Source organism: Corvus brachyrhynchos, unplaced genomic scaffold (genome assembly GCF_000691975.1).
Source record: "Corvus brachyrhynchos isolate BGI_N302 unplaced genomic scaffold, ASM69197v1 scaffold409, whole genome shotgun sequence".
NCBI classification, from domain to species: Eukaryota; Metazoa; Chordata; class Aves; order Passeriformes; family Corvidae; genus Corvus; species Corvus brachyrhynchos.
The window spans coordinates 2,833,265-2,857,499 of NW_008246059.1; the positions used below are offsets into that span (position 1 = coordinate 2,833,265).

The 24,235-nt window shown below is 40.5% G+C and overlaps 1 long non-coding RNA gene across 1 annotated transcript in view; it reads left to right on the forward strand.

Annotated features, from left to right (window-relative positions):
• The first annotated feature begins 482 nt into the window (after nt 1–482).
• Nucleotides 483–24,235, forward strand: part of LOC108449619 — a 71,201-nt gene continuing 47,448 nt past the window's right edge. The window contains exons 1-2 of the long non-coding RNA XR_001865848.1: nt 483–650; nt 996–1,060. This is a non-coding gene — a long non-coding RNA (uncharacterized LOC108449619). The remainder of the gene's footprint in view (nt 651–995; nt 1,061–24,235) is intronic.

Sequence of the window (24,235 nt, forward strand, 5' to 3'; positions counted from 1 at the left end):
TGAATATTTTATTTCTAGGGTTTTCCACAGAGGGAAAAAAATCCCAACGAAATATGAGACACGTCACTTTAGCCTGGAAGTAGTGTTAACAGTAACCCTGTTCAAGAGAAGGAGGAAATGAGAGTAAAAGGAAGAATAAAATGAAGCTGGGTTTTTTGTTGTTGTTGATGGTATATGGGGTGGGGATTTTTTTTGTTTGTTTGGTTTTGGTTTTGTTTTTTTCCTCTGGGGAAAAGGCATTATTTGAAGGAAAAAGCTCTGAGGGGAGAATTCCGCCCCAGTGTGTGCCCCGGGGCCCTTCTGCACAAACAGCCAGCCTCGGAGGGTTTGCAGGCACATCTGCAGAGTGAGAGGAAGATTCAATAACAGTGTGGCCACCTTCATTAATTTTAAACTAATTCACATGCTAGTGCTTGGTGTATTGCTTAAATGTGTCTGTTTGTTCACCTGTAACATGATAATATTTTCTCCCTCATAGGAGGGTGAAGCTGAGGGCTTATGAGCTTCTCCCTGACAGCTCCTTCTCCAACTGTGCTGAAGATGTGCACACACCAAAACGCACATGTGCTTACAGCCGAGGAGGGAGGGCTAACTACACTGCCAAATACTCTTTTAGATGGAAAGAAAGCTGCAAGCTTGAGAATTGCAAGGTGGGTACTGCCTGCCCTGCCATCCAGAACAGAGGGCTAATGGCATGGGGGTGGACGGAGCCTGGGTGTGACCACGCAGGATTTGCAGGATAGTTCCATCCCAGGGTGGTAACAGCATTGGAATTACTTGATGGATACTATTTTCATTATTATTACTTTAATGCACCATTGTGGACACAGTCCTGTACCTTAAAAGAGTAACGCAAGCAAAACACAGGCCTTATATATGCAATTACATCCACTGCAGCTCCAAAAGAAGACAATTAGCGGAGTGCATTCCCCAGAAAGCCATCCACGGAGGTCAGAGTTCGGGAGTAACGTTTCCTTTCTCATCTCTGCCCCCAGAAAACCAGACATTATCAGCATCAAATCATCTGCAGAGCACTCTAACTAAAAGGAGAACATTATGGGTAAGTAGCAGGCACTGTAATTGCCTAAACAAACAGAGTTTAGACAGAAAAGCTGTGATTCTAGTGTTCCTAACACGTGGTTGTGTTTGGGGGTTTTGTTGGTTGGTTGGTTGTTGGTTTTTTCTCTGTTTCGTTGCATATTTTTTTGTAAGTTTTGGGTTGGGTTTTTCTGTGGTTTTTTGCTGTGTCTAATGCTAATAAATAGCATAATGCAGAAAATGCTTCCTTGATTTATTGCTAAAATTACAATATGAAACTGCACCTTTTAGTAAAATTACAGTGCATGCCTGCTAACAAGAAAGTGAGAAACAAAAATGATCTGGACTCCCAAATTTGAAATGAATCTCTTATTTTGGGTACTGAAAGCATTTATGGTGGTGTCTTTCCCCCCATTTTAGCATGTGCTAGTAATGCCCAGCTGGAACTGGAAGTGGCTCAGACTGCCTGAGAGATGTTGTTCTTTCTGCTGGAGTGGAAAGCCTTCTGTATCTCTGCTAAATTTCCAGTCCATTTGAGCAGACAGACATCGTTGTAATGGGGTTTGGCTCAGTGTTTTTTGGGGCACTCGAAGTCAGTGATTACCCCCTCCTCTCCAGCTGCCATATTGCAGAGCTCCTCCAGAAACACGTGCAGGAAGTACTACCTGTTACTAATGGCTGCTAAGCAGCTGCTGCCTTTTACTTCTTGGTCTGTTCACCAAGGGCTGGCTCATGTGAGGAAGGTGTCTTGTCCACACCTGGGTTTGGTATAGGAGACCCCAAATAGCTGGGGATAGATCTCTCTTTTATGAGCACATCCTGCAAAAGGACACTGTGGCTCTCATGTAATGTTGGCAGCAAATGCGTTGCTTGCTGTGCTTGGAAGTTCCCTCCATCATTTTGTTTCTCGTGTCCGTTTTCTTTTCAAAATTTTCAGGAGGCAGAGTCCGCCCCAGCCAGCTTATTCCCAGCACCGAGACTTCTCATTTTGGCTGGTGCTCAGGCACTGCTGTACTTTATATGATCAGTAATAGTTTAATAAGCCTCAGAAACTTGAAACCCCACCCTTGACCGCTGTGGGGCTTGGTGTCACTTCAGGAGCTGCTTTACACCAGTTCTAGGTTTGAAAGGGGTGCTACAGCATCCACCGCAGATAATACCCTTTGGACTCCTGCCCTGTGTAAACTTGTCATATAAACTGTACAAAATCAACAACAGGGTGGGTATGGGAATAAGGGGGAGAAGATCATGGGTTGAGGGGCCAGGGGGAGCTGCTGAAAAGCAGCAGCAGATATGGGGAGCTGAAAGCAGGATAGGACCTTTGGGTAAAATAATAGCACCCACTGTGTTTTTATCAAATGCCATGGGGATTTTCTTTAATGAAAGGCCACATAGGTTCCCATTTTTTCGTTTGAGGAGATTTTAAAGAGTGTGCAGTAACTGAAGGACTGGGATCAAAGGCAGGGGAGCAAGAAATACATCCGTAGGTGCCTTGCAGCTTTTTGGTCCAGTCTATAATATTGAATGCAACTGTACAACTGTATATTAACGTCTCTTTAATGATACGTCTTGTGGTCAGATTTTTGGGGAGCATGAGGAAAATTGGTGTGAGCCCCTTCCTGGGCATAGATAATGGCATAACCAGGTCTGCCTGTTCTTAGTCATCAGCCCTGTATCTGACCTCCATGCATGTGTGCATCTAATAACAAAAATGTGTGTTGATAAGCAGCATTTTATGAAAGAATAATTTGCTTAATATATTATTCTGGCTTAATATCTGCATGTGGATTGGAAACTGTCAGAGCAAACCAGAGTAATTTTAAAAGGTATATGACAATATAAAGATGGTGTGAGGTAACCTGCTGGGACAGTCATGGTGAAATCAGATTGGCAAAAATAAGGGCTGACCTGTTACTTGGAAGAAAGAGGCCAATTTATAACTGTGGTATGTTACTGTGTTAAATAACTCAATTTACTTTTATTTTTATCTGAACATTTGAAGGTCTTAGAAAATTAGTTAAAGTCATTTGGTCTCTCTGTGCTAGTTCAGGATTTTCTTTTCTTTTCTTTTTTCTTTCCCTTTTTTTTTTTTTCTTTTTTTGTAAGGCAATGTTGGTTGAGTATCTCCAAGAAAATGAAGTACTGGCAAGGGGGCAGAAAATCGTGCCTGATATTTCATGTAGCCAGAGAAAGAAGCAACACCTTGGAGGTGAATGATAGATATTATTATAAAAGAGTTGTAGCTCAGGGCAGGTGAGTAGTGTGTTAATGAGGAGCCACCTCCTGCTTTCTGACAGATGACTGTCATTGTTCAAATGCTGCCATCAGATTGATTAATAACTGGGTCATCCTGCCCTGCAGTTGGAGTAGACTGTCTTCATTCTTTTGCTGATTTCTCTAATATGCTGACCTGGAGGTGACCCAATAGAGGTGGAGCTGAGATTAGCATTTCACTGCTTGTAGAACAACAAGAGAAAATTCACAAGGAGCCGGTGGGTGCAGGGGGAACACTAACCAAAAACTCAAAGAATGTTCTTATCCCCAGAGCAACCCCCAAACTTATTCATCATGTGCAAGAACAAAAGTCCTTGCTTTATAAATAGGCAGTTTTAGTATTTGATACATTTATATTTTTAATAAAGATTTAAAATAGTCAGGTTCATTTCTGCAGTGTCAGCTAAACCTAAATGAAAGTATGTACAAGATCTCTTCAGAAAACGCAAAGAAATGTAGAGACCTGTGTATTGAGGGGCAGGGGAATGAGCTGATATAACATCAAAATTCCTGCTTTGCCTTAATGTCTCTTAATGTTCACTAAATTCACTATTAAAAGACCAAATAGTAAACAGCATGCTTTGACAAGTGAAATACAGGCGTATTATCCCAGATGACTGTTATTATGTGGAAAGAATGGCAATTCTCCTTCAAGATTTGTGTAATTTTCTCTCTTTTCTTGATTTAAACTCTTCTGAAAGCAATGGCATGGTGAGTTTACCTTTCTCCTTGTCATATGTTGGCAAGGTGTGATGGCTCTCATCTGCTTCGGGAGCATGGAGCACAATATAATAGTCAACTTGAGCCAGAGGGATACTTGCAACTAATTAGGATTCAATTTTCAGACTTTTTGGAACATTGCTTTGGCTAAAAGTTACATGAAAATATCCTTCAAATAGCTTGTGAAATTGGCTCATTTCTGGCACTCTTTTAAAATTACTGATCCTTCTATTACATGGACCAGCTCCGCAATTTGAGACTTTTCTATTTAAATGCAACATCTGTAACATTTTGCAAGAATACGTGCTATTCCTTCCATCTTCCTGGAGAGTCCCCTCCCTCCTCCTTTTTCATTACTTACAAAAGCAACCAAGCCTTTCTATCCTGGGACTCCACAGCAGAGCAGGACTCTCCTACGGAATGCAGCTAACCAGGTGAACAGTCCTAGAAGTGCTCCCATTTGATCACATGTGCTCTGTTCATGTGTCCATGCCATGTAGAGTACCTTCAGCTCAGTTAAAGCATTAGGCCACTTCTGAATTAGTTGTTTTGTTTCCCTAAAAAGGGCCAACCTTCCCTTTTTAAGTGAGGCTTATGCTTTCAGGTATAAGCGGTGAGCAGCCAAAGCCAATAATTATCAGCTTCAAAAACATCTTCAAATCTCCACACTGAATCATGATTTGTGTTTTAAACACACTTGGCCTTACAGCATGCAAGATTACTTTACACTCACAAAATACATAACTAGAGGCTAGAACAAAAATCCAGTAGAAAAAGAAACAAGAGGTTTGTCAAAAGAAAAACGTAGCCAGCTGTTAATTTTTAGTACTTAATATATGTAGCCCCATAGTTCAATCCACTTCTGTACTGTGGAGCCTTTTTTTAACAGTTATCTCTGCCTGCAGAATGTACCTTAAAACAAGAAAGAAAACCTTGATGTAGGTCAACCTCTACAATAATTAAGGGGTTTTGAGCATGGAAGATTCCAAATAGAAATATCCCCTTTACCTAAAGCTGCATGTCTGTAAAGTACTCACCACATCCTGTGCAATGTATAGAACCTGGTTCTTCATTCAGTGCTGTGAGATCACCCCATGTCCAGACATGCAGTTTTGGTAATCTGGTGTTACTTTTGAAGTAGCTTCAGCTTGGAAACATTGGGTCTGCTCATTAACAACCAAATGGATGAAAAATGTGAAGCAGAGGTTGCTGTCCTCTTGTGCAAAACAGTGGGTCCCAAATAACTTTCAGTTTGTGTAAAACAACAACCAGGGCAGTAATTTTGCTATTATAAGAATAATACTCAGCATAGGCCTTCTATGAAAGTCCAGGAATAAGCACATTATTAGGAGGCACATTTGAAAGGGTGCCTTGGAGTTCTGTGAGGGGAGGTGAGCTTCTGAGCCTCTTGAAGTTACTGCTGTGGAGATTCTCCATTTAGCTATAGCACACTGTTAAATCTATTCAGCTACGCAGGGCTCTATTTGAGCCAACATTAAAAGTTGACATTAGACTCAGAAAAGCCAGGAAACTCAGTGTTAAGACTGAAAATCCTGGCTGCAGCTCTGGTCTCAGCACAAGGCCATATGCCAAAATGATAACAATAATGCAAAAAAATTTGCATTAAGCCTGCAGTGGAATACTAGATTTCAGATTCCACTATGGCCTTTTTTGTTTACTGCACCCTTCTCTTCAATCACTTTTTTTACTCTTTTTCATTACAGCAAACATTTCTCAAACATTGCTTCAGATACCTGTGGTAACCAATACCTTTCTGTAGGTGGAAGAGGTGATATCACAGTAATGTAATCACCATGAAATGGCAAATATCTTTTCAACGATGCCCACTAAAAGACCTTTAAGATTCCTATCTTGGGATATGTGTTGACAAACTGGTGTGCCATGGTATCTGAAGTGACGAACTGGTGTGCCGTTGTATCTGTAAAATGCTTCTTTATGTTATCTAGTTTTACTCCTTCTACTTAATCCATAATTCAAAAAGGAAAGAGATCATCTAAGAGTTACAGAAGGCAGCAGAGAAAATAAAGAAGTTTTCAGGGAGATAGCTGAGCTGTGGGTTGCTGGTAAATAGGGAACTTGTTTGATTTCAGTAGTGGGAGTGGAAAGTCAATACTGGGTGTAGAGCAGAAGCGGCAAGATGCAGGCTGCAGAGGATTCAGAATAATCTTGGGTTCCATTTAGACCTAGAGCAGAATCGCTGTTGACTTCATGTGGGTAAAAATTTCAGCTTCAGATCCAGAAGTTCCCAAACAAAATGGTCAATGTGGATTTTGTGTACAGGCAGTCTTGTGGTCCCTCTCAGCTTGTTTAACTTCTCTTATGGAAAAGATTTTTATTCAAAGAAATACAGGAAAAAGCTTAACAGACAATTTTATCCTCACGTCTTCCAGGATGATTTGTTTAACCTGACACTTTCTATATAGGCATTGCAAGCACAAGCTAGAATGGTGTAAATGGAGACTGTGTGTGGAACCTGACCTGGACATTGGAGTCTCTTGTAGTAACTAGCTAAGTATTTGTTGCTGATTTCATAAGGAAATTGATTTGGCATATTTAACGTTGTTTCTTTATTTTATAGGTAATGGACTATTCCCATAGCTCTGTTAAAAAATAGTGTGCATATATATATATGTATATATCTCACAGATTTACAACTCTGATGTTTCACTAGGGATACACTTTATGTGACATAAGTCTCTGGATATATGACAATTAAATTCATATGACCCACGGACTACCTCACAACCCAAAATTGCCCTTTGCATATTATGAGGGAATAGTGATTACCCTCTAATCACTTATTAAATCTGCTTTTCCAATGAAACTTTGTCTTTCCAAGGCCTAAAAAATGGAAGGAAAAAAATCTGGTGTTTGTAACAAAACCCAGTAATGTCACACTGCCCATTATCTGTACTTCTGCTAAATATGCTCGAAAGAACAGTGTCATGTTTCTTCTCCATCACAAACTTATTGAAACAAGAGAACCTTTTGTTGAGAAGAATCTTACATGCATGTAAGCGCTTAAGTAACTTTGCAAATGGATCATTTGGTGTGGTGAATAACACTGCACTGCAATAGCATTGAATTAGCATGTTTGCTATGTGTATTGGTATCTTGTCCCAGATAAATGTGAATCTCTGTCCCAGTGACGATGAAAGTAATCTTTTTTTTTTTTTAGCTGTTGATAGGGTGTGGATGAACAAAATTAATAGGGAGAATCTAAGCTCTGAATTTGCAATTACCTTGTGGTTTTGGAGAGCTTAAGTTCTTGAGAAATTCAAAGTCCTACTTAGTCACTGTTTTGTTGCAACTTTTTAATATTATTGCTATAAGCTGTAAGTGCAAGAGCACGGTCTTTTCTGCATTATGCTTAAAATGTTCAGAGCCTCTAAAATGAGAGATTGAGGCTTGGCTGAGTCAACTCAACATTTCATTTTGCTGAAGCAGATAAATACACTTTCATTTAATTTACTGTGGGAAAATCTTTCAAAGCTATGTCCCATGGCACTTTCGGTGGTAGCAGATTTCTGCACATGAGTTTTTGGCCAAGGTCACTGTGTTCTAGCTGTCCCCTTGACTGCCATTCTTCATCCCAGAGGTGACTGAATTTCAGTGATGGGTGAAGTAATTTTTCTGCTTTAACTTAGGATACCATTGGGCACAAAGTCTGAAGTAAATGTGAGATATAATTAAACACACAGTGCAGAATTCTGTTTATGGTGGAAGGGACAGATAACCTGTCTGTTTCAACCTAACTTATAAAGGAAGTATGTTAAGCCATGCTTTCTTTCTTCCTTTGTGTTTTTTCAAACAAACCCCACTATTTTTCTAAGGGACAAGTAAACTATCCCCACCTCAGCAGATCTTAAAATTAATAGGGAGATCTCCTGATCTGGATTGCAAATAAAATGGTTTTGTTGTCCTTCCTATCTCAGGGCGAACTATGATAGATTCGACTTTCCCCAAACATGTAATTCATGACTAAATGAAGGTCATCACCTGTGTCCAAAAGCCCAGACTGACACCTGCTGACAAGGTCTGGGAGGTAGAGCACTAAATTCCTCACCACCCTCTTAACTTTGCTTTCATCTTTCACCTGCCGGTTAGATCAGCACTGCAGCCTTTACAAACAGCAGTGGGAAAGACGATTGATTATTAAAAGTAAAGGCAAAAATGGAAGTTATTGTTGGGTGAACCTACTGTGTTCTGCAGGCTTGTTTGGGACTGAGCCAAGGGTGCAAAATCTGAATATGGCTTTTGACCCTTCTCATACCTACAGGGGGAGAAACGGTCTAGTAAATAAATATAAAAATCAGGAGAGCTCCTTGTCCTATTACAAACTACCTGTGTTACACTGGATAAATTCTCTATGGAAGCATGCACCAACTCCCTGCTTGGAAGAAAGGGATGAAATAGCATTTTCCTTGTCTACAGAGCTGAGGAAAACCACACTAAATACACTGCACCTTTGGACTCTGATGAGGAGGGACAAATGAAAGCCTATATTTAGGATCTTAATGCTAATGTGATTAAGATTAACCTCAACTGATGTTTTAAATTGGGATCATCTACAGCTGCAACACCTGGATCACAGTTTCACTGGAGTTCAGGGCTTAGGGGACTGCTTTGACTTGGGACCCCTACTCTAGCAGGGAGACTTTTTTGCTAAGCTGACCCAGAGTCTTTCAGGCTGGCCCCTCTGTCACTCTGATTTCATGCTGTGGCAGATGTAATGATGCAAAGCTGGACGACACAAACACATCTCAAAAGAAGAAAGTTCCCTAAACAAGACATGCTTATGCCTACATACTTACATTCCTGGTAAATCAGGAACTCACAGCAGTCACTATCTCAAAGCAGTGCTAAGAGCCTATATTTCACATTGGTACCATTATTATTAACAGCAAATAGGAATGAGGAAAAGGATGGGGGCACCAAGCATACAACCCTGCTATCAACTCACCCACCTCAGTTTTCTTTTTCCTGAGTGAGAATTCAACTTGAACAATTATTTTGAAAATGTTTGAATTTAACCCCAAACTCACCCTTTCTATATCCTGTTGTTGGTTCATGGTAACAATTCAAACACAACCAGTGATCCCTTGGCTAGGGCCTGTTCAGCACTAAGTCCATTTTCACACATCAATCTGCAGGGCAGGGTTAGACTGCAAGTCCCCTACTTGTCCTTGTCACATGACTTGCCAGCACCTGTGTTAAGTGTCTTTAGCTGTGTCTACCTACACTCTGCAAATGTTTGTGGGGACCCATTCAGCATGGGAATGAACCATGCCTGTGCTGAGTTTTTACTGTTGGTGGGAGTGTCCTATTTCTCTCTTCCCAGGAGAAGGAAAGGAGCTCCCTCAGTGAAGAACTGTGGGCTTTTTTGTGCCTGAAATTTGTCCTGCCCTACTAACTTTCCATGTTTACTGTCCGTTAATAGAAATCCTGTTAGTGGCCCATCCTGTTTCCCACTTCCATGCTGCAGCACAGACACTACTGTGCTGCCAGCTCTGCTTCTTGAGATAGTAAAAGGAGTGGAGGTAGGCAAGGAGCATTGCCAACCTGCTCAACACCCTGGGTTTGTTCTGAAGCAATGTAGAGCTGAAGCATGAAGACACAGCTCAGCCTGAGCCCCCAAAACAAAGCCGTGGTTTTGGCAGCCTGGAGGATGAGGCTGGCACCACATGAGTGAGTGGAAGAGAGACACTCATGTGAAGCCATCCATGCTGTCATCAGTCTGGGGTTATCCAGGGGAAAGATGCCTTGAGTACCTTGCAATTCAGACCCACCATTTCGATGTCCATAAAATCCTCCCCAGCCTTTTAAAAGTGTACAGACGGATCTCTTCTCCAGGACATGGGAGTTCCTCAGTGCAAGACCCCTCTAATATCCGGAAATACTCTATTTATCCTGCTCAGTGGTGGGGAAGCCAAGACAGGAAGATACCAGAGCCAGGAGTCATGCTGGAGGGCTGTGAGAGTGCAGCAGTCCTACTGCTCACCCAGGCACCTCCACTCAGCTCCGGCTGCACCCCAGCAGCCCCCAGAGGCTGATCTCAGCCTGGCTCCTGCCCCACTGCCTGTGGCCAGGGCAGTGGGCACTGGTTACGGGATCTGGATCTTGTGCTCTACCCAAACACGACACAGATTCATTTGCAAGAATCAAGCAGGAATATTTCAGCATTGGCACCAGTTACTGACAGGCTTTCGGAAAGAGATTTTTCCCACCTGCATGTTATAAAACCATAGTAAATGGAGACTGTAATCTCTCGACATTAAACAAATGAGGAAGCTGCATTCTGAAACTCATAAGTCACCACCAGCCTTTACCAAATAATAACAATTGCTTTGCTGATGGCCCTGTCTCTCGCTGTTAGCATGCTGAATGACAGGGAGTAGTGTGTGCTAGTGAGAGTATCTAATTTGTTCCAAGTACTGCAAGCATTCCTGAAAATCCACAGAGGCTCTTCATAATCTTTTGCAGGTGGTCAGATTTTAAATATTAGAAAAAAGTGAACTAACATATTAAAACAGGAAGATAAGCATTTCCTTTGTTTGTTTTCTATTCATTTGCTAAAGCAATACATCTTATTTGTGTCACCTATTAGCTGGTTTCATAATATTCTGATGGACTGATGAATTTTTTTTTTTAAATTCTCATTTGCAACTCCACAAAGCCCTATCTGTAGCACAGAGAAGAGACTGGAAAATCAAGATAACTTCTTCCCAACAAGGCCTGATAGCTTCTAGAAACAATGACAGTAAGATCTAATCTGAATAAGTAGCAAGATTTTAAAATGTGGAATAGAGGTTATAGTGATAAATACTATTTTTCCCAGCAGGTATGCACAAAGGAACAGGCTGCCTATAGGTAATTACTAGAAAATTGCAATCCAGTTGATATGGCTTATGGACCTCTACCTGATTCCCACACAAAGGAAACACATAGGCATTACATGTCCAGGAGGCCATGATGAAATCTCATTTAAAGGGCTGTGACTTGGTACAAAGAAACCTCTCAATCTCTACCTTACCTCTGCAGCAAACTCTGCTTAAAAAATCTACCTGGGACAGATGATCCAATACAAGGCCAACATGGATGGAAAATATAAATGACAGTGGTCGATTTTTCTCTTTGAAAATGCTTAAAATATAATCCTTTAAAAATATCCACCTCACCTTTGTGGAATAGACCTGCTAGACAGAATTTTACGGATTTCTGGTTAGTTTGCACTTTTTTTCATTCAGCTGCTAGCTATGATGTCAAATATCTTCTCTGTTTATCTGTGAGCATGGTTTGTCCATGACCAGGGATACCAATGGGAAGGAGTGATTGGATGTGGATTTTGCATGTGATAGTCACAGGTACCCCCTTGCTGTAGTCTTTAACTTGATCAGACATACCTGATACATTCATCTCTCTAGTCTTTCATCTAACATGTGATACACCCCAAAAAAAGCTCATTAGCTAAAGTTTATTCCAGAAGTTGGTAAGGAATAAAATTTCTGGGACAGTCAAACAACAAAGGGCAAGCTGAAAAAAGATGGCGCATTAATAACAACAACAAAAACAACAACAACAACCACCAGGATTAGTTCTCTATTGACGCAGAAAATGGAAAATGCTTTTCCCCTTTAACTAATGATTTTGTGCAAACCCTTCCCATATTTTTCTTGTAATTTAACAATGAAAGGGAGGATAGAGACATTCAGTGCTTGCTGTACTGATTTTTCCAGAGATTTGAGTGACATTCCAGAGCCCTGAGAATGGTTAACTTCTCTGAGTTTTACCTGGACGTTTGCATGTTGAGGCCAATGCAGTACACTGAATTGTTGGTTTTAAGCAGAAGCTGGTAACGTACGTGTGAGAAGCCCTTTTCTGAAACCCTCTGGGCACTTGGGGCCTGTTAAGAGCTTTCTTGTTTCTTTCTGTTCTCATGTATCATCATTTGGGGTTATACAGGATTCTCTGGGAAGGCAAACCTCGGGCTGAAGGTCAGGCCCTCCCTGGTGAAGCAAAATTGTTGCTGCCGCTGAGGTGTTTGCAGGAAATCAATATGGCTGCTAAAGTGTCTTTGCTTAGGAAGGCCGCCTAAGTAGCCTTTCCCTCATCTCTAATGGCAAGTAACCTTCAGTTTATTAATCTACAGAGCCATCAATATGTCTCTCTATGTCCCTGTGATTGATCTATATACCTGATAGTGTGTGCTATTAAAATCCCCGTTTTCTGGCTTTCCTGGTCACCTGGAATGAGTAAAGCCAGTTTGGACATTCTTATTGTGGAGCTGGGAAAGAAAAGCAGGGGAGCATGCTTCCTTTTTATCTACCATTACTAATTTGTCTTTAGGACTGGATTATTCAGGTTAGGCCTTCCCCTCCCCCTACCTCCCCACTTAAATGCCAGTTCTGCCGTGCTTTTGTTGGCAAATACAGATAATAAAGCTTCACCTTAAAAGCGGGACCTTTGAGGAAGTGGTTTATTTCTTGGCCCTCCCCTAGGCAAGCCATTTAATCGTTCTGTGTCTTTCTTCTCACTATCAAATGGAGATACTACTTTACTCCAGACTTTACTTTAGTCTACCCAGCCTGCCAGGGAACCATTTGGAGTATGAGTTACTTTTCACTGTCTCTGGCAAAAGAGGAGTTGATATTCAGGTAGAGCTGTGAGGCAAAATTAGTCTTAAAAAGTCTCAAATGGAATGACTGAAGAGCAATCGCTCTGGCTTTGTTCCTTGGTCTGCGATGGGCACAAGCTCTGTTTGCAAAGCAGGAATTGAAAACCCCCTGTTCAGAAAAACAGCTACCCACATCTGAAACACAGGTTGGAAAAGTCATCAAGTCCACTAGTGCCTCTGGAGCAGGCACATGCATATGGGGGTAAAAAGTGGGGGAGGGAAGAGTGAGAATGATTATTTAGGATGTTGAACATATTAAACATGTACCTTTTAATATGTGCTGTAGCATTTCAGCAGATGTGGAGGAAATTTTGAGGTCAGAAAGGAGAAGCCACCTCCTACTCTAACTGTTCTAGTGCTTTAGAATTTATTAGGGAGCACGCATTGTCTGGAGGTGAAGGTTAGTGCAGCTCTGCCAGTCCTCTAGCTTTCTAACACAGTCCCTCACCTAGAAGGAGAATTGCACATTCTGTGGAATAAAGGAGATAACTCTGTTTCAGCCATTTTGTTTTGTCTCTAATCTGGTCTCTTACGGGTCCTATTGAGGGCAGTGTTAAAAAATGGGCTTTTAAAAAGCTTTTTTTCATGATATCTCATAATTAAACTTTAGCGAATGAGTTGAGCAATAACAGGGGAGTTCTGGTCTGTTTTATGAGGCAATACTCTAGTTCCTAAGTGGGTGAACTAGGAGACCTTTCTCTCTTGCATGGGAATTGAGTAATTGCTGGGAAAACCAGACTTGTGCTCCTCCTGTTAGTATACTATAAGCTCTTTGAAATAAAATAGCTGAGCCCTCTCTAAATAATGACTTTCATGGAAATGCTGGTTCCTAAAGTAGTGACCTTCAGGCAACCGAAATCACAGCCTGTGTCCAGATCCAGCTTCCACAGCTGGTCAGCCTGGCTGTGGCTGCCCAAACCTCTGGATTCAAATGCTCAGGAGGTTAGAAAGGTTAGAGATTTTTTGCTACTAAGACTTACTTCTAATTAGAAATGAAATACCATAAATAGTTTTTAGGGAAGGAAATGGAAGCCTAAAAGCAAAATGAAATTAAAGGTCAATCTTCAACTTAGCAGGCTGATGCAGAACGTGGATTTAATAACAAGAAAATCCATTCTGAGAGGAAAGAAAAAAAAAGTCAAAATTACTAGACAGGTAAAAGACAGAATGGTTTAATATGGAACCTCATCCTCTGAAATATAAGGCAGGTGGAAAGCGGCAAGTTCAATAACAAAAAATATAAATAGAGCTAATAGTTGAGAGGCACTGAAAGAGAAACTGGCTACACTTGGAGGCATCTAGAGTGAGGTAAAGCAGCAATGGAAAATTAAATATAATATAGAATCAAATTTTGACTATATAGTGGTTTTTAAAAGAACAAAGAAACAAACCTGCTCTCCAGAATTTAATTTGAATCCTTCTTGCTTCCTTACAGCATTTAAGCAAACCCGGTACAATTTCCCATGCACAGTTCAAACTAATCAGAAGATTTATTAGGTATTTTAAATATTTCTAGATTCTCTTGACATTTTGATAATATTGTTTTCCATACCTATACAGTTTTTAGTCCAGAGGGCTTTTAGGTACCGAACCTCTAATCAGGCTTTAAGTAAGTGTGAAGCCAAAAGAACGTAATTATTTACCTTTATTTTCCTTTAAGGACAATTCCGTCTCCCTTTCACAGCTGGTGAAGCAGCATTAATAAATTCTGAATTCTCTGCATTTGAGACAAGCTGTCATTGCTGCCCAATATTTTGGGGGATAGGAATTTCCCAGCTCTCATACCAAGCCACATGCTGCAGCCTCATGAACATTTTTTGCTGTGGCCTGTTAAACTTCCCTCCCTGTTCCTAGGCAGGGCAGAGAGCCAGTGAGAAGTGATGAGTGCTTTTCATGGTAAGGAACAATACATGAAGACTTTCCAAATTAATTTAACATTCACAAGGAATGCTGTTGGCTGCATCAATTTCAGATATGCTGGCAAGCAGGAAATTATTTTCCATGTAGATGATGTTTCTATCCCTTCCCCCCCTTCAGGACCCCTATGGTGAGAAGGAGGAAGAGAGGTTTTGTCTTTTAATGAAATCTAATTGTGGAGCATGGTCGGGGAGGGGAAGGGTCAGGGGAAGGCCAGCCACATGAGCCTCTGCAGCAAGACATCTTCTGGAAAGAGCTGATCCTAGTGGCTCCATTGGGCACCTTTGGTCCCTGCTCTCCCCTTGGAGACAGGATGGCCTCGTGGAAGGAGGTGGGAGCTGAGCTGGTGGAAAAACATTGCTCCCTGCTGCAGTCTCTGGAAGGGGGCCTTGGATCTTATCCTCTGTTCAGGCTAAACTCGCTAAAAGCTTACTGGTACAGATGGTTTAATTTCCTTTATCTCCCGAAAGGGTCCCTCAGACTTTGTTAACTAAACACACACAGAATCATAGAACGGTTTGGGCTACAAGAACCTTAAAGACCATCCTGTTCCAACACCCCTGCCATATATAGGGATACCTGCCACTGGACCAGGTTCCTCAGAGCCCCATCCAACTTAGCCTTGAAAACTGGCAGGGATGGGCCATCCACAACTTCTCTGGGAAACCTGTTCCAGTGCCTCACCACCCTCACAGTAAAGAATTCATTCCTAGTATCTAATCTAAACCTACACTTTTTTCAGTTTAAAGCCCTTCTTGCTTGTCCTATCACCGTGTCCTACAGTACTGCCAAGATTTGCCACAGTTTGTGAGATTTCCATTCCTGAGCAAAGTGAACTTCTGCATGTACTGAAAAGCCACCATGGACATGGCTGACATCTGTACAAGAAGTCTGGAGCTCTTCTGGTGGCCAGGGTCTTGTGTGTGGGATGTAATGACCTCACCTAAAAGCAAAAATGGAAAGCAAGCTTAGCTGAAGCTTTGCAAGGTGAAAATAACAGATGATCAAAGAGGAAGACATCTGTGCAGAGGGTCCAAAGTATGGAAATTGTGAAGATCAAGTGTGAAATGTCCCAAGATTTCTATGGGCTGTTTTATGACGGATTTTATCTATTTTATCTCCAAACTGTATGGAAGATATCCCCTATTAGAGCATTAGGGCTGACATAAAAAAACTCCGTAAATTGGATCAAGAGTATTTAAGAAATTTTGAGGAAATCTGATATGGAAGTATAACAAAAACAAATAATAATCAGAAAATCATTTACTCCTTGTAAGGATGTAGGTATGTGTGTATATTTATATACCTGCTGCTCTTTATCATGTAGAACATACAGATCTCAAGATACTTATGCTCTTCCTAGTCATCCAGTCAATGAAAATATCAACAAATAGTACATAATCAGTCAGAAAAATGCAATTTCTAGATCTTAGCCCTTAATCTTATTCCCCCCTTTCTTCCCACTATTTCTGTAATTCTTGTCCTTGTAATAGTGCAATTGCAGCTCAACTTCAAATAAATTCCGTACTCTCTCAGAAGTTTTGCATTTAGTTCTTTGAATCCTGCAGACCATGGAAGTTTCTTAAATTGGCAGTGGGAGCATTTCAGTCATAAGGGGAGAAGACTTAAAAACTTCAAGTTTAATTCAAATATGCAATCTGGTGCAGGCGTTTCCATGCCTGGTTAATTCAGACTTCAGTGAAACCACGGGGCAGGACTTGTGCTCATGCTATGGGCACTTGGAATTGCTAAGGTTAGTGAAAAAAACCTACTGAAAAGTGACATGCTTCATGTCAAGCAGTTCAGCCCCTCTGAGTGACTGCAGGTTAGGGCTCAGGCCTGCAATTGAGTTACTGCAGTTTAACGGGTTACCATGCATCAGCTAAGCTGCAGAAACAGTCGCCTGTGTCCTCCTTGCCTTTGACAAATGTAAGGTGATTTGACTTAGCTTAATCTATTTTCATTGCAGGCTAAATTGAATTACCTCATATTTATGATGGGCTATAAGGGCACTCAGAGAGAGTTATCTGGGTTCAACTGGTCTCTGGTAACTTGCTTAGCCATGGTAGCTGGACTGTGGGCATAAACCCTGAGCGGCCTTGTGCTCACAGGAGAGAGCTGACGTGAACTTCAGCAGACACAGATTTATAACTCACAATGAAGTAGTTTGGGATGTGGTAAGTCATTGATGGAATAGCTGGAATTGGCTTTTAAAGGAACAGAGTAGCTGGCAGGGCACTTTCTTAATGGGTTTCTGATTCTGGAATATAGTTCCTTTCCCCTTTCAGAGTCTGTATTGGTTTGAGCTACAGCAGCACAGAGGCTTGCTTGCCATTCCTTTCTTCCTCAGTTTTTTTTTCAGGCAGACATGTGGGATGGAGCTGGGATGATAGCTTTAACTCCCTGTGGGTTTTCTGTGAGGGTGCTCCGGTAGAGTAAATTAGTTTTAAATTTGGTTGTTCCACCATAACCTAAGTATTCTTAACTGAATTGTAAATTTAAATGTTAAGTGTTGCACTGAATGTTTCAATAATTCTAAAAGCACTTGGAGCATGGGATAAGTGCTGTAAAAATCTAAATAAATGAGTAAATTGTTTAACAGCATATGTGGTAATGCAAAATACTACATGTGTGCAAAGAGTAAGAGCTGTACTTGAAATGGTTGCCAGAGCTTAAATTTCCTTACTACATGCAAGACCTTTTCGCATTAACAGGGCACTTTTTTCATGTTTAGCCTACTGTATAACTGGGAGAAGAAGATGAAGTTGGCAGTTTAGACTGTCAAACAGAGGTTTCAGCTCAGCAGTGAGGTTCAAAGAGATTAATTTGAACTCGACTGTTTATGTTACTGATCTCATACCAGCTGGGTTTGTGGCATTAAGATGTCAATAGTACAACAGAATTTAACTAACAGTTTCATCATTGACATCATCTTTTGAAGGTACAGATGATTGCCTCCTTATGTACTAGGACATATTTCTTTAGGACAGGACTCTTTGTATGCTTTCATCTGGGATGGCGAAGAAGGAGAAGAAGGAGAGGGAGGTGGGGAGAGAGCCTTGAAATGGAGCTAATTAGAAAATGTCTCAGTACATAAGTGGTTTATTTAAGCAAGTTCCAGCAAAAAGGTTCCCATTTCCATATGGCATAAAAAGCTTTATTTTTTATTTTTGTCAATTTTTCCCTTCTTTCTTTCAACTGGCACCAAAACAGAGCAGCTACGGTAATAATAAACTGTCCTACATGAAGTGGCATTATTATTTTCTGTAGTTCAACCTTGAATGGAGCAGAGAAGCCTCTTGGAAGGGCAGGAAGAGTAGATAATGGAGATTCTTTCACACACTCTCTGCTCCTCCCAGCTCCATACAATAATTATTAAACAAAGATAGCTGCAATGTCTTTCACTGAGGTTCTTTTGGTAACTCTCTTGGTCAACCATAGGCTGTACAAGGTTCAAACTCGGTTAAGATGTCATTGACCTGGCATGCTGATCACTGGTGTTCTTAAAAGGACAGGAAAAGACAGGGTGAGAATGCTTTAAAAAAATAAAATAAAATGCATCTGGCTTAAGGACTTGAGAAGTTATTTTTTTGGGGGAGATGTTTTCATTAATGAAGCTTACGGGATTTGTCCCTTGTTGAACAGGCTTTTCTACTGTCCCTTGGTGATGTGGGTCATGGTGGGGGACACAGATAAGAGGGGATGATAACCTTTTGGGGAAAATAAGTAAAGAATCACTGAAAGAGAAATGGTTTTGTTTTACAAAGGAATGATACAGCTAAATTGGACTTAAGTGTTCTCTAAAAGCCTTTCCTCCTGTGCTCTAGTGGCTGCTGCACCCCCTTGAAACCCTGCGCCTTTGAAGGAAATCACAATGTAATCCTTTGGTTTGGCACGTATTGTCCCTTAATGACAGGCATTACATTTGCACAGTACCATAAATCAAAGCTAGGGGCTGTTTTAAATAGGCTGCAGATGCATGTGGACGTTTGCTAAGTGGCACTTCACTGGAGAGTGGAGGGGGAAACTATCCCACCCCTGCAGCTCATGGTAGAACAGGGCCAGCAGAGGGGGTTCCCATGTCCACAATATTTTCACTTCACCTGGGATTTAGCTCTACATGAAGACCTGTTTAGCAGAAGGAAATGTTTTTTGAGCATGACCTCTGAAGGGTTTAATTGGGATTTAACTGTTCCTATTTTTTCCACTCCATGTGGGAGTCTGGAGCTCTGTTTACAAGGTGTGTCATATCCTCTCAACCCCAGAGTCCTTCTCCCCCCCTTTCTTTTTATGTTCTGGACAAACAGGGAGAAAGATACTTTTAAAGCAAATGCACATAGAAAAACCCACAATTACTGTCCCTGATTTCGCTGTGAAAACTTTACAACAGCAGTACTGAAAAATCTTCCCCTACCCCTCCTACTTCTTCTAAGAGAACGAAAAAATCCATCAAATTAACACATCAATGAGTTGATTGTAATCTCCAGGGTTCAGTGTAGCACTTTCTAGCCTCTCAGACAGGAGGCCAGCATGATTTATCAATGCAAACCTAATAGCATCAATATGAATCTAACTAAAAATCAATATTTCATTACCAAATTGTTAGTGAGAATGAAGAAAAATTGCCAGAGTCAGAGCATTCTCTAGGGTAGGAGCATCTGGAGTTCAATGTGACAAGATGAGTGATGCATGACTCGGGGCCTGGGGAAGGACACTGGGAGGACAGGCCACTACGTAAGGCCGAAGATTCACGAAGAAAGCACTTTTTTTTTTTTAAAGCTTTCTCTAAGAAGAAAGAAAATGTCTGACAAAATAAAAATGGAAGGCATGCTCCTATTTACCTAAACTGATGCAAAGTAGCTCAAACAACTGAATCTGAACAGATTAGTCTCTGCTGTGGACACCTACACAGAACTGGTTTTCACAAGAGACAAATGGGGAAAATAAATTCAGTGGTCCAGATCCTGATTTCACCTACAAGGACAGAAATCTATAATAGCTTGCATAGTGGAAATACTTTGTTTTCATGTCCCATGTACCTGAAATTGGATTTGGTACACTTTGGATTTTCTGAAATTTCACATTTGTGGTGGATTTCTGTAGATTGCAACTGAAATGTGGACTGAAATCTGCTATCAAGAAGGCAGCAGTACTCAAAATAGTGTGTTTGCTTGGAATGCATCCTAGTAATTAATGTGCTTCTTATTAAAGAAACAGAACAAGAAGTGCATGGAAGAGTGCCAAAAATAGATTCAAAGCATAGCTTTATAGTACGTTAAGTCATAGGTCTATTCTGGCAGCATGGTAAGAACTTACATACTTAGAAGTGTGGAAAAATAAGAACAAAAGTACTGAAATGTAACTGTGATTTGAGATTCTCAGAGAGCCTTGTTATTACTCAGGTTCAACGTATATTGGAGAATGATAGAGTTTTTGTGTCCCAGTACCTTTTGTTCGTTTGGGATTCCAGAAAGTTATGTGAATGTATAACAGCTGCTGTACTGTTTAACTCCTGCATCTGTTTGGGTGTGGAATGACCACGTCATGGGACTTATGGAGTCCTCAGTATTTGGGGTTTTGTAGTCTTCTGAAAAGTAGCGACCTTTCTGTGACCCTTAAATCTACAACTTCTGGAATCAGATTATGGGTGACCCTCTCAGCTTTTGGATTTTGAAGAAAAGCATTTTAGCTCTTGCACTGAGAAGGAATGATCAAAAAGTGAATTGTAAGGGCTTGGAAACCAGGAAAAAAGCATAATCTCTCTAAAACCACTGTGAAAAGGAAACAAAGTACTAGTTATTCTTTACGCTTTTTTAATTTAATGGAGGCTTGCAGTGAATAGTCCTGAGGTTTCTCTAGTTCTTTTGTGTCCTTATTTGGCTAAGTCTGCTCCATATGGCTCCAGTCAACTTTTATTTTTTTGTCTTTGAGGGAGAGAAAGAGAATTTCCAGGTTAGTTGAACTTATTGCTTAGAATAAAATTTCTCCTAGCCCCTGTGTTTCTAATTCTGGCAGCCTGTGATACATCACTAATCTCTAATTCCCTTACTCCCTAGGAACTGTCATTATTTTATGTATTGACTAATACAGTTGTCTCAGGGTAAATTTCCCCTGAAATCGAAGTTTACTTCTTGCATTAGAAGTGAAGCCTACTCCTTTTTATAAATGACAGACTCCTTTTATAACTTTGCATGTGTTGGAAGCAGCTGCACCAGAAATGTATGGGATTTTGTTTGTTTAGGTTTATGTTTTTGTTTTTAATGAGGTATTACCTGTACTTTAGACTGAGAAAATTGGAAAGCTAAATACCTATGTAATGATTTCAAGCTTTTTTTCTGAAAAAAATTCTAATGAAACCTGAAGGTATCAGTAAATAGGAAAGTTAGTATCTCTGTTACCAGGAATTCCTTAAAGGCATTAACATCAATAGAAGGTTCTTCTTTGTTTCCATTAGAAATTTATGTAGGTTCAAGCACTGAATGCAAACAACATTTTATATAAATATAGAGAAACTACAACAAATACTTTGCAATACAATAAGTGAACACATTGTTTAAGTAGGCATGCCATGTTAACTGAAAATACCCTTAAATACATTTTAATTGTAAAGATGAAAGTGATACCACCCATCCAGCACCCAAGCAGCTCGACAAAATTTTGAGGGGTAAATCAGTTTCTAAGATGTATTGATTCTTCTCAAATGGTTTCCACTTCACAGCTCTCTTCCTTTATAACATTTGTTCATACCTCTTGTGCAATAATGACAGTAAGTTTTAGTTTGTGTTGTAGTTTAGAATTTGATAATGGAGCCTTTTGGCTCCTGCGCTGGTTTGGGGTAGAGTAAATTTTTGTCACAGTAGCTGGGATGGGGCTGTGGTTTGGATTTGAGCTGAAAATGGTGTTGATGACTAAGGGATGTGTTCATTATTATTGAGCAGAACTTACAAAGAGTCACGGCCTTTTCTGCTCCTCACCCCACCCCACCAAAGAGGAAACCGGGAGTGCACAAGGAGTTGAGAGGGGACACAGCTGGGACAGCTGACCCCAACTGACCAAAGGGACATTCCATACCAATGGTGTGGTGCTCAGCATAGATCGAAGGGAAGAAGGAGGAAGGGAGGGATGTTCGGAGTGCTGGCATTTGTCTTCCCAAGTCACCGTTATGGGTGATGGAGTCCTGCTTTTCTGGACATGGCTGAACACCTGCCTGCCCATGGGAAGTGGGTGAATGAATTCCTTGTGTTGGTTTGCTTGCATGCATGGCATTTGCTTTACCTAGTTTTCTCACTTTTACACTTCCAATGCTCTCTCCCATCCCACCAGGGTGAAGTGGGTGATCAGCTGTGTTGGGCTGAGTTGACACAACATCTCCAAAAACACAAATGAATTATTGTTGGAAAAATTGAGACAGTAATTTTACTTCCATGTAGACAGTAAATAGGGGCAAACATAAGTCAGAAACAAAACAGGAATCTGATATTTATTTATTAATAATTGACATCTTTATTAATTTTTATGTCCCACTTTCTGTTGGTACTGTTCTTTCTCATACATGTTGAAGTTTTTCTTTTACTTGAAGGCAGTCTGAAACTGAGTGACACCTTTGCTGCTAGTGAACAGCTTGAAAATGGAAGACAAGATCCAATCAGACAGACTAATTAGGGCATCCAGTGAGGATAGAGCCTTAAATATTCACTGCACTTTTTTTGGAAATACAGTACTGTGCAAATCCTTGCTCAGTCTGATTGAGACAGTCTGCCAGCCAATCACTCCTAGTGATCAGTGAAAAATAATGAAAAGGATTAGAAATGTAACATCCATAAAAGTTTCAGGAACTGCTTAACTTAAAAAACCTAACGCTCTTAAATAAACGATCTAGCTCTAGCAGCCGTGCAATGTCTTGATTGAAAGACTGAATTTATAACAGTACCTTGTGTAATCATTTGCTACAGTTTTGTGAGGGGAAACTTCATTCAGAGGTCAGATCACAGAGGCTGAGCAGCATTAGAGAATGATAGAGGACAGCCATGAGAATGGAAGACAAACACACTCAGTGGAAAGAAATCTCTTCTGGCTTTTTTAGTCTTGAAACTTCAAAGCAAAACCAGAGTAGATTGCTTTTACTGTTTGGATGCTATTTGTCTTTGCTTAGCAGGTACATTGATTTGCAGGTGCAAACCCGGTGCCTCTGTGGGTGTGTCCCAGTCAGATGTTGATGGGGAATCAGAGGAACATCTTATGTCTGTGTCTCTGTGCTGCCTTGTTTCTTCATTTGCATGGTCTGGGTAGGTAGAAGAATATGTGCTGGGTTTGAATTCAAATAATAATATCAAAGATGTGTGATGGCAGCATGACCAGTTGAACTGTTGGCCTTTTATTTCTCATTGTGTCAGCCATGCATCTTCTGCCTACCTTCAATCCATCCTTTTTTTTGGGCACCACCATATAGATGAAGCATGTATGGAAGAATAATTTCTTATGCTTGCATTGGCTTCAAACCAGTGCAGTTTGCTGCAGTCACCCTTTTCAGAGGCATTTGAACACTTGATATTTCTGTTCCTGTGGATGTGCACAGAAAATAAATACTGGGCCTGGGTGGATTGATCTTTGTGTTATAACTATTTGAAACTTGGGGGGATGGAAAATTTTCAGATTTTCCCTTTTGATGAAGGAAGAAGAGCTAATATTGGAAAATGTAGGGAAGCACATATTTAGCAGTAATGGCTAATCATAGATATTGAAAGCTATAATGTGACTCACAGACATGCCATGCAAGGAGTAAACTTGTAGGCACCCTGTTCATTTAACACTTCTTACTGCTTTCATACCCACAAACAAAAGCAGGGTTCTAACCAGCAATATCTGTGCTTCTCTGACATGCCTTTCAGTGTTGCTTGTGCAGTGGATAAGCAAAAGGCCAGCTGAGAAGTTTATTCTCTATAATGAGTACACTTCATGATATGATAGAGTCCTTGACAAGAGTGTTTTACAGAAGAAGTAGCTACGTAGTAGCTGAAACATTGCATTCTCTGAAGAGTAAATGCTTTGGTTCACTGCCAAGTTTCTGTTTGATTACAAAGAAATTGGAAAGGGACATTCATCCAGGTCTAATAAAGCAATTGTTAATTTCGTTTAGAAAATAATGAGCAGAAAAACTTTATTACAATAGCTAAAACATTTGGCAATTTATGTATTTATTTGCATATTTTCAAGGCTTGTGGGTAAAATAGACACCTGCTAAATGTATGGTGTGACTGATGGTAAAAATGGGTTCTTTTCACAGGTTTGTTCTTTACAACCAAGCAGGCTTAAGAATTTTTCCATTTACATAACACAGCGAAAATTGTTTCATAGTAAATCTGCTTAGCAACTTTATTTATGGAAGAATGACATGTGCATTTTCTATGACACCTAATACTTTGGGTTTTTATTTAGTCAAAATTGTTGTTTTACTCCCTTCTCCCCCAATTACTTATAGTTAGGATCTGTTTAGGCACTTTGTCTGAAAGGTAAGTTTCAATAGGATCCTGTTATAGTGTAGAATTTTGTGTTTGAAGTATTAATGTGTGGCACTTCTATGCAATGCTTTTA